The sequence below is a fragment of the Mytilus trossulus genome, chromosome 1, assembly GCF_036588685.1.
Source record: "Mytilus trossulus isolate FHL-02 chromosome 1, PNRI_Mtr1.1.1.hap1, whole genome shotgun sequence".
In the NCBI taxonomy this organism is placed as follows: domain Eukaryota; kingdom Metazoa; phylum Mollusca; class Bivalvia; order Mytilida; family Mytilidae; genus Mytilus; species Mytilus trossulus.
This window is the reverse complement of record NC_086373.1, coordinates 62,081,262-62,092,207: the sequence shown is the minus strand read 5'-3', so window position 1 is coordinate 62,092,207 and position 10,946 is coordinate 62,081,262.

Here is a 10,946-nt window from a genome sequence, read left to right as displayed (position 1 = left end):
TTTCGTCCCTGAGGGTATCACCAGCCCAGTAGTTCTGTTTTGACATGAATATCAATAATGTGGTCATTTTTAAATTTTCCGTTTACAAAACTTTAAATTTTCGAAAAACTAAGAATTTTCTTATCCCAGGTATAGATTACCTTAGCAGTATTTGGCACAACTTTTTGGAATTTTGGATCCTCAATGCTCTTCAACTTTATACTTGTTTGGCTTTATAAATATTTTGATTTGAGCGTCACTGGTGAGTCTTATGTGACGAAACGCGCGTCTGGCGTACTAAATTATAATCCTGGTACCTTTGATAACTATTTACACCACTGGGTCGATGCCACTGCTGGTGGACGTTTCGTCCCCGAGGGTATCACCAGCCCAGTAGTTCTGTGTTGACATGAATATCAATAATGTGGTCATTTTTAAATTTTCCGTTTACAAAACTTTAAATTTTTGAAAAACTTAGAATTTTCTTATCCCAGGTATAGATTACCTTAGCAGTATTTGGCACAACTTTTTGGAATTTTGGATCCTCAATGCTCTTCAACTTTATACTTGTTTGGCTTTATAAATATTTTGATTTGAGCGTCACTGGTGAGTCTTATGTAGACGAAACGCGCGTCTGGCGTACTAAATTATAATCCTGGTACCTTTGATAACTATTTACACCACTGGGACGATGCCACTGCTGGTGGAAGTTTCGTACCCGAGGGTATCACCAGCCCAGTAGTTCTGTGTTGACATGAATATCAATAATGTGGTCATTTTTAAATTTTCCGTTTACAAAACTTTAAATTTTCGAAAAACTAAGAATTTTCTTATCCCAGGTATAGATTACCTTAGCAGTATTTGGCACAACTTTTTGGAATTTTGGATCCTCAATGCTCTTCAACTTTATACTTGTTTGGCTTTATAAATATTTTGATTTGAGCGTCACTGGTGAGTCTTATGTAGACGAAACGCGCGTCTGGCGTACTAAATTATAATCCTGGTACCTTTGATAACTATTTACACCACTGGGACGATGCCACTGCTGGTGGACGTTTCGTACCCGAGGGTATCACCAGCCCAGTAGTTCTGTGTTGACATGAATATCAATAATGTGGTCATTTTTAAATTTTCCGTTTACAAAACTTTAAATTTTCGAAAAACTAAGAATTTTCTTATCCCAGGTATAGATTACCTTTGCAGTATTTGGCACAACTTTTTGGAATTTTGGATCCTCAATGCTCTTCAACTTTATACTTGTTTGGCTTTATAAATATTTTGATTTGAGCGTCACTGGTGAGTCTTATGTAGACGAAACGCGCGTCTGGCGTACTAAATTATAATCCTGGTACCTTTGATAACTAATTATTATGACTGTTTTTGCAAAGAGGTTTACATAGCTTGTCGTATATAAGAGGTCCTCAGTTATTTGATAAGATAAACTGTTTCTCCGGTTTTCGAAATTCCACAGTTGAAAAATGTTAAATATCTAGGCCATTGCCGTCCGGCGGATGATAGTTCATGCATATTCAAGATATGAAAATGTTTTAATTGTTTTACTCTAAAACGTTATATTAGTCCATTTTAAGTCCAGAGAGTTTAAGCGACAATCAGGGAAATAGATTGAAACCGAAAATATTAATTGACCACATGCATGTGTAATGTCGTATAAATACATAAATGGGAAAGCGAATTGGGAATAAAAATGACGGCTTTAACCGGACGATGTGCAATTGATGTATAGATGATAAACTTAGTACTCTGTGCACGATTTTATCATTTTTTATGCAAATACATCGTATAATCGTCAATTTTGTTTTCTCTAGATATGTCTGTTATGATTTAACAATTATGGCTGCTCATTAAATGCCGTGTTTTGAAGCCAAAGTTTACCGATTGTCACCTTATGGTAAACAAATCGCAAAAATGGGTATTGAGCACGTGTTTAACATGTACAATCAGATAATTGTTTATTTTAATGACAGATCCATGCGTATTGCGATCACCGGATTTTTACGAGGAGGGTTACGCTCAGGTCACTATGCATACGGAAAATATGTCGGTAAATTGCTTCCTGGAAGCAAGCAATCAACAATAAGTTAACTTCTTCTAAATGTGGACAAATTAAAGAATTTTCATCAAAAAAAGGTACATGTACATAAGTTGTATAATGAAAACTATCCATTTTTTTTTAAATTTGAGGTTTCTTATGACTTTAAACAAGCATGGCTTAATGGACAAGTAGACGTAAATCTAAATAAAAACAAATACGCTCAGTATACTTGAAACATAAAAAAGGTAAAAGTTTTTCATTCTTTTTAAAATACCTACAGCCATGTTATTGAACACACTTTATAATAATTTTATATACCATTTATCAATATTTGTTAAAGTGGTCAATATTTTAATTCACAATAAACTGTTAAAGTTTTAATAACACTTTAATTATTTTGAAGTGTTATTATTTAGCTTCGTTTTAAGGTTTGATATAGCATGCATTTGCGTAAGAAAGTGAATAATTGAGAGAAATTAAAGATGAAATAAGAAATCCGTGACAAACCCAGTGGAGTGAAACAAGACCACGACAACTAGTAAGACTAACCAGGGAATTAAATATAAATGTTTTACTTTGACAAACTGTGACTTGGACGAGAGATTTGTCTCATTGGAACATTTATGGTAGAATTTTTTCTCTCAATATGCACGAAATATGTACCACTGAACTTAAGTAACCAACACTCTATGATCAATGAGGCAGACTGAATTCTATATGAGGGCAACACCATAACATTTGATTTGAGTGTGATTTTCGTTGTATTAATTAGTTTACCACCCATATATGCATGGCAATTAGATAATAAGGATACTCAAGGGATAATACGTAAAGGGGTCTGTGGAACGCATTCGTCTAGCCTGCTATTTCTGCTGTCAATATAAATAATATGAAATATCATATGATGACAGTTGAATTTAAGTCTGTCGGCAAGATAAAGAAAAAAGAATGACGTTTTTTTTAAATTTTGCATGACATTGTGCCTTCTCCTGCTTTTGAGGCCCTTATATTACTTTTTAGCTCACCTGGCCCGAAGGGCCAAGTGAGCTTTTCTCATCACTTGGCGTCCGGCGTCCGTCGTCGTCCGTCGTCGTCGTCGTCGTCCTGCGTCCGGCGTTAACTTTTACAAAAATCTTCTCCTCTGAAACTACTAGGCCAAATTTAACCAAACTTGGCCACAATCATCATTGGGGTATCTAGTTTAAAAATTGTGTCCGGTGACCTCGCCAACTAACCAAGATGGCCGCCATGGCTATAAATAGAACATAGGGGTAAAATGCAGTTTTTGGCTTATAACTCAAAAACCAAAGCATTTAGGGCAAATCTGACAAGGGGTAATATTGTTAATCAGGTTAAGATCTATCTGCTCTGAAATTTTCAGATGAATCTGACATTCCGTTGTTAGGTTGCTGCCCCTGAATTGGTAATTTTAAGGACATTTTGTTGTTTTTGGTTATTATCTTGAATATTATTTTAGATAGAGATAAACTGTGAAAAGCAATAATGTTCAGCAAAGTAAGATCTACAAATAAGTCAACATGACCAAAATGATCAGTTGACCACTTTAGGAGTTATTGCCCTTTATAGTCAATTTTTAACCATTTTTCGTAAATCTTAGTAATCTTTTAGAAAAATCTTCTCCTCTGAAACTGCCGGACCAAATTATTTGAAACTTGGCCACAATCATCATTGGGGTATCTAGTTTAAAAATTGTGTCCGGTGACCCCGCCAACTAACCAAGATGACCGCCATGGCTATAAATAGAACATAGGGGTAAAATGCAGTTTTTGGCTTATAACTCAAAAACCAAATCATTTAGAGCAAATCTGACATTGGATAAAATTGTTAATCAGGTGAAGATCTATCTGCCCTGAAATTTTCAGATGAATTGGACAACCTGTTTTTGGGTTGCGGCCCCTGAATTGTTAATTTTAAGGAAATTTTGCTGTTTTTGGTTATTATATTGAATATTATTATAGATATAGGTAAACTGTAAACAGCAATAATGTTCAGCAAGGTCAGAGTTACAAATAAGTCAACATGACCAAAATGGTCAGTTGACCTCTTTAGGAGTTATTGCCCTTTAAAGTCAATTTTTAACCATTTTTCGTAAATTTTATATATCTTTCACTAAAATCTTCTTCTCTGAAACTGCTGTGCCAAATTGATCCAAACTTGGCCACAATCATCTTTGGGGTTTCTTGTTTAAAAAATGTGTCCGGTGACTTGGCCATCAAACCAAGATGGCCGCCACGGCTAAAAATAGAACATAGGGGTAAAATGCAGTTTTTGGCTTATAACTCAAAAACCAAATAATTTAGAGAAAATCTGACATGAAGTAAAATTGTTAATCAGGTCAAGATCTATCTGCCCTGAAATTTTCAGATGAATTGGACAACCTGTTTTTGGGTTGCGGCCCCTGAATTGGTAATTTTAAGGACATTTTGCTGTTTTTGGTTATTATATTGAATATTATTATAGATATAGGTAAACTATAAACAGCAATAATTTTCAGCAAAGTAAGATCTACAAATAAGTAAACATGAACGAAATGGTCAATTGACCCCTGTAGGAGTTATTGACCTTTGTAGTCAATTTTCAATCTGCTTCCTTTATTTAATATTCACATAGACCAAGGTGAGCGACACAGGCTCTTTAGAGCCTCTAGTTTTTTTATTCAAACCCTATACAGTTGGGGCAAGTATGGAGACAACATTCAAGCCTGATACATCTCTGAATTTGGATTGTGATTAAATAGTTGACACAGCAATGAGCATATGTTTCTGACACAGAATGAATGCGGTCTTAAGAACCTAAAATTTTGAAATTTGACATTTACCTTTAATGGTTCAATTTCCAAAATCTAATGACATGGTTAGATTCAGCATATCAAAGAACCTGATATATTCATTTTTTGTTGAAATCAGATTCGGCATATCAAAGAACCCCAATAATTCATTTTTTATGAAATCAAACAAAAGTTTAATTTTGGACCCTTTTTGCATCTAATCCCCAAAATCAATTCCAAATTTCCTTTAGTGGTTATAAACCTTGTGTTAAAATTTTTTTGATTTCTATTTACTTATACTAAAGTTATTATCTGGAAATCATCCGTCTTCGGACGACGCTGACGACGACGAGATACATGTTGTACCAATATACGACCAAAATAATTTTTGCGGTCATATAAAAAACTGATCAGAAAAATTGAACAATAAAGCCAACATAAGCGGGCAGATGCAAACTCAGGTCATGGGAAAGGGTAATGTGTTCAACTGTTAACAACACAAGCCAAACTTAATTTGATAAAACGAAAACCTTTAAAAAAATAATCTGATATATACTAATTGTTCAAAAATCCAGGCCATCGCTTATCATACTTATCTTGGTGTATAGGTCACGATATCATTTGCAAAATTATAATTAAATGTTATTGTGATATTGTGACAAAAATTAAATCGACCTCCACAAAATTATCCATTTATATTTACAATTTTAAATCCATTTATCCGATATTTTTTGTCAAATTTAAGGGCTGACGTTAGAGCAGTTGCATGCTAGTAATCACTCCTATAGTTATTTTTACGGTAACTAAACTCAGTAATAAAGATAATTGTTGTAATATCATGACATAAGCTGTATTGATTGTAAGCAAATTCCAATGTCTGTTTGTTTCTTTGTCCCCATTTCGGTCCATTATTTTGTAGTGCTTTGTTTTTATCGAAGTCAATATATTGTATGCCAATGGTTTATGCAACTTTAATTGAAAACGAAGGATATGGATATCTATCCACGAAACAAAATCAGTACATTTACAGCAAAAGAACAAAAGAGAGAAACAAAGGAGCAGCGCTTTTATTGCTAATTTTCATCACTAAGTCAGAATATTTCACAACTGTGGTGTTCAAGGTAATTTTTAGCTGTAAAGTGTAATGGGAACAAATTATGCCCCTCTTCCTGCCGACTTGTTTCTTTATTATCACGAGGCTGACTTCATACAGGAACTTCTTAGGAAGAAAGATAAGAAGTTAGCAATATCCTTTAACTCTACTTTCCGCCATATAGATGATGTGCTTTCACTAAATAATTCAAAATTTGGTGACCATGTTGAACGCATCTATTCCATCGAACTAGTATAAGAGATAAAGGATACTACAGATTCAGTTAAGTCGGCCTCATATCTTGACTTTAATCTAGAAATTGACAATGAGGGTAGTTGAAAACAAAACTTTACGACAAAAGATATGATTTCAGCTTTCAAATTGTGAACTTTCCATTTCTAAGTAGCAACATTCCAGCAGTACATGGCGATGATACGGGGAATATATCTCCCAATTGCTTGCTTTTCCTATCATGATTTTTTTGATAGAGGGTTGCTACTAACAAGGAAGCTATTAAACCAAGAGTTCCAAATGGTGAAGTATATTGAAATCATCCCTTCGTTAGTTTTACGGACGCCATTACAAGTTGGTTGACCGTTATGGAATAACCGTTTCACATATAATAAAAGATATGTTCCTTACGTCGTAACTACAGACCCCTTCCCTTTCATGAATGTGAGCATGCAAATTATATTATTTACCGGATTTGTTATCACACAAGCTACACGACGGTCGCCAGATGTGAAGCAGGATCTGCTTACCCTTCCGGAGCACCTGATATCATCCGTAGTTTTTGGTGGGATTCGTGTTGCTTATTCTTTAGTTTTTTATGTTGTGTCATTTGTACTATTGTTTGTGTTTGTCTTTTTCGTTTTTAGCCATGGCGTTGTCGGTTTATTTTTGATTTACGAGTTTGACTGTCCCTCTGGTATCTCTCGTCCCTCTTTTACAAGTAGATCAATGAAACTTGCTCTCTGATGTATTGGCAAACCATTTGAAAAAATATAATTGAATCAAGGTTACAGTTAAATAGTGACAAACAATAAATCGACCTCAACCAAATGAAACTGAATTCGTGTCTATTGTTATAGTATTTACTGTAATTGTGTCCGCTGTACTAGTGTCTCCTGTAATATTTTGTCGGCTTTAAATAGAATATTATAATACTGTCTTCTGTTGTAGTGTCAGTATTGTTATACTGTCTTCTGTTATAGTGTCAACTTTAATACAGCGGACTGTAATAGTGTCAACTGTAATGGTGGCCACTGTAATAGTGTCTACTGTAATGGTGTCATTGTAATAATGCCCACTGTAATAATTTGTACTGTAATAATGTCCATTATAATACAGCGGACTGTAACAGTGTCAACTGTTATGGTGGCTACTAAAAGTGTCTACTATAATAGAGTAAATATAAAAAAGAAGATGTGGTATGATTGCCAATGAGACAACTATTCACAAAAGACCAAAATGGCACAAACATTAACAATTATAGGTCACCGTACGGCCTTCAACAATGAGCAAAGCCCATACCGCATAGTCAGCTATAAAAGGCCCCGATAGGCAGTGTAAAACAATTCAAACGAGAAAACTAACTGCCTTATTTATGTAAAAAAATGAACGAAAAACAAATATGTAAAACCATTTCTTTGCCCCGTCAGTTTGTAAGTTCAATTCTGCAATTTTTAGCAATAATGGCTACATTGTATAAGTTCATATAAAGTGACAGTCGTTTCATGTCAGGACTATGCCTTAAGTGTGATGTTACAAAAAACAAGTATTTCTGATACTTAACAACAGGGCAAATATGCATACGATAACACTGTATCTTTTTTTTTTAGTATTCAAAAGAAACTTTTAAGAATGTTTCTAATGTGATCCCCTGTCCCCAAGCTTTCATTTTACCTATTGACAAAGATACAGCTACATGTATGCACAAGAACTATTTTATTTGAAATGTATTCTACTTTCTTGTATTCTCATACTGACTGGGCCATACTAATTAGTTCTTTCCATAAAAGTGTCTACTCGAATGGTGTCTTATGTTATTGTGTCCATTGTAATAGTGGATATTGAACCATTGTCTACCGTAATAGTGTCCACTGTAATACTGTCCACTGTTAAACTAAACATTTAGGTGTCTCCTGAATTAGTGAGCACACAAATTATTTCCACTGTAATACTATCCACTGTAATGGTGTCCACTGTCATAGTGTCTGCTGTAATAGTGTCCACTGTAATACTATCCACTGTAATGGTGTCCACTGTAATACTGTTCATTGTAATGGTGTTCACTGTAATGGTGTCCATTGTAATACTGTCCACTGTAACGGTGTCCATTGTAATGCTGTCCATTGTAATACTGTTCACTATAATGGTGTCCATTGTTATACTGTCCACTGTCATACTAAAAATTTAGGTGTTTCCTGCATTAGTGAGCACAAAAGTTATTTCCACTGTACTTTATCAACTGTCATAGTGTCTGCTGTAATAGTGTCCACTGTAATACTATCCACTGTAATGGTGTCCACTGTAATACTGTTCACTGTAATGGTGTCCACTGTAATACTGTCCACTGTAAGGGTGTCCATTGTAATGGTGTTCACTGTAATGGTGTTCACTGTAATACTGTCCACTGTAATGGTGTCCATAGTAATACTGTCCACTGTAACGGCGTCCATTGTAATACTGTCCACTGTAATGGTGTCCATTATTATACTGTCCACTGTCATACTAAAAATTTAGGTGTCTCCTGAATTAGTGAGCACAAAAGTTATTTCCACTGTAATACTGTCCACTGTAATATTATCCAGTCATAGTATCTGCTGTAATAGTGTCCACTGTAATACTATCCACTGTAATGGTGTCCACTGTAATACTGTTCACTGTTAGGGTGTCCATTGTAATACTGTCCACTGTAACGGTGTTCATTGTAATACTGTCCATTGTAATACTTTCCACTATAATGGTGTCCTTTGTTATACTGTCCACTGTTATACTAAAAATCTAGGTGTCTCCTGAATTAGTGGGCACAAAAATTATTTCCACTGTAATACTGTCCACTTAGTGTCTATTGTAATAATGTTAACTGTAAAGGTGTCCACTGTAAAACTGTGAATTTTAAAGGTCTACTGTAATAATGTTCACTGAAAAAGATTCAACTATAATAGTCTGCTTTAATTCTTTCCACCCTAACAATGTCTCCTATAATAGTTTTGTCAGTTGTAATAGGGTCCACTGTTATACTGTCTTCTGTAATAGTATCCACTATACTACTATCCGCTGTACTAGTGTCTACTGTAATAGTTTTGTACACTGTAATATTGTATAATGTAATGGTGTCATTGCAATAATGCCCACTGTGATACTTTTCACTGTAATGGTGTCCATTATAATACAGCGGATTGTAATAGTGTCAATCTTACTAGTTTCTTCTGTAATAGTGTGCATTGTAATACTGTCTTCTGTAATCACTTTAAAATGTCTCCCCTAATAATGTCTAGTCATGAACGTGTCTACAAAAATATTGTCTACTGCATTAAATATAGTGTCCACTTTAAAATTGTCTACTGCATTAAATACAGTGTCCACTTTAATAGTGTCTACTGCCTTAAATATAGTGTCCACTTTAAAATTGTCTACTGCATTAAATATAGTGTCCACTTTAATAGTGTCTACTGCCTTAAATATAGTGTCCAATTTAAAATTGTCTACTGCATTAAATATAGTGTCCACTTTAATAGTGTCTACTGCCTTAAATATAGTGTCCACTTTAAAATTGTCTACTGCATTACATATAGTGTCCACTTTAATAGTGTTTACTGCCTTAAATATAGTGTCCACTTTAAAATTGTCTACTGCATTAAATATAGTGTCCACTTTAATAGTGTCTACTGCCTTAAATATAGTGTCCACTTTAATATTGTCTACTGCATTAAATACAGTGTCCACTTTAATAGTGTCTACTACATTAAATATAGTGTCCACTTTAATATTGTCTACTGCATTAAATACAGTGTCCACTTTAATATTGTCTTCTGTCTTAAATATAGTGTCCACTTTAATATTGTCTACTGCATTAAATACAGTGTCCACTTTAATATTGTCTACTGCATTAAATATAGTGTCCACTTTAATATTGTCTTCTGCCTTAAATATAGTGTCCACTTTAATATTGTCTACTGCATTAAATACAGTGTCCACTTTAATAGTGTCTACTGCATTAAATACAGTGTCCACTTTAATATTGTCTACTGCATTAAATATAGTGTCCACTTTAATATTGTCTACTGCATTAAATACAGTGTCCACTTTAATATTGTCTTCTGCATTAAATACAGTGTCCACTTTAATATTGTCTTCTGCCTTAAATATAGTGTCCACTTTAATAGTGTCTACTGCATTAAATATAGTGTCCACTTTAATAGTGTCTACTGCCTTAAATATAGTGTCCACTTTAAAATTGTCTACTGCATTAAATACAGTGTCCACTTTAATAGTGTCTACTGCCTTAAATATAGTGTCCACTTTAAAATTGTCTACTGCATTAAATATAGTGTCCACTTTAATAGTGTCTACTGCCTTAAATATAGTGTCCACTTTAAAATTGTCTACTGCATAAAATACAGTGTCCACTTTAATAGTGTCTACTGCCTTAAATATAGTGTCCACTTTAAAATTGTCTACTGCATTAAATATAGTGTCCACTTTAATAGTGTCTACTGCCTTAAATATAGTGTCCACTTTAATATTGTCTACTGCATTAAAAACAGTGTCCACTTTAATAGTGTCTACTACATTAAATATAGTGTCCACTTTAATATTGTCTACTGCATTAAATACAGTGTCCACTTTAATATTGTCTTCTGTCTTAAATATAGTGTCCACTTTAATATTGTCTACTGCATTAAATACAGTGTCCACTTTAATATTGTCTACTGCATTAAATATAGTGTTCACTTTAATATTGTCTTCTGCCTTAAATATAGTGTCCACTTTAATATTGTCTACTGCATTAAATACAGTGTCCACTT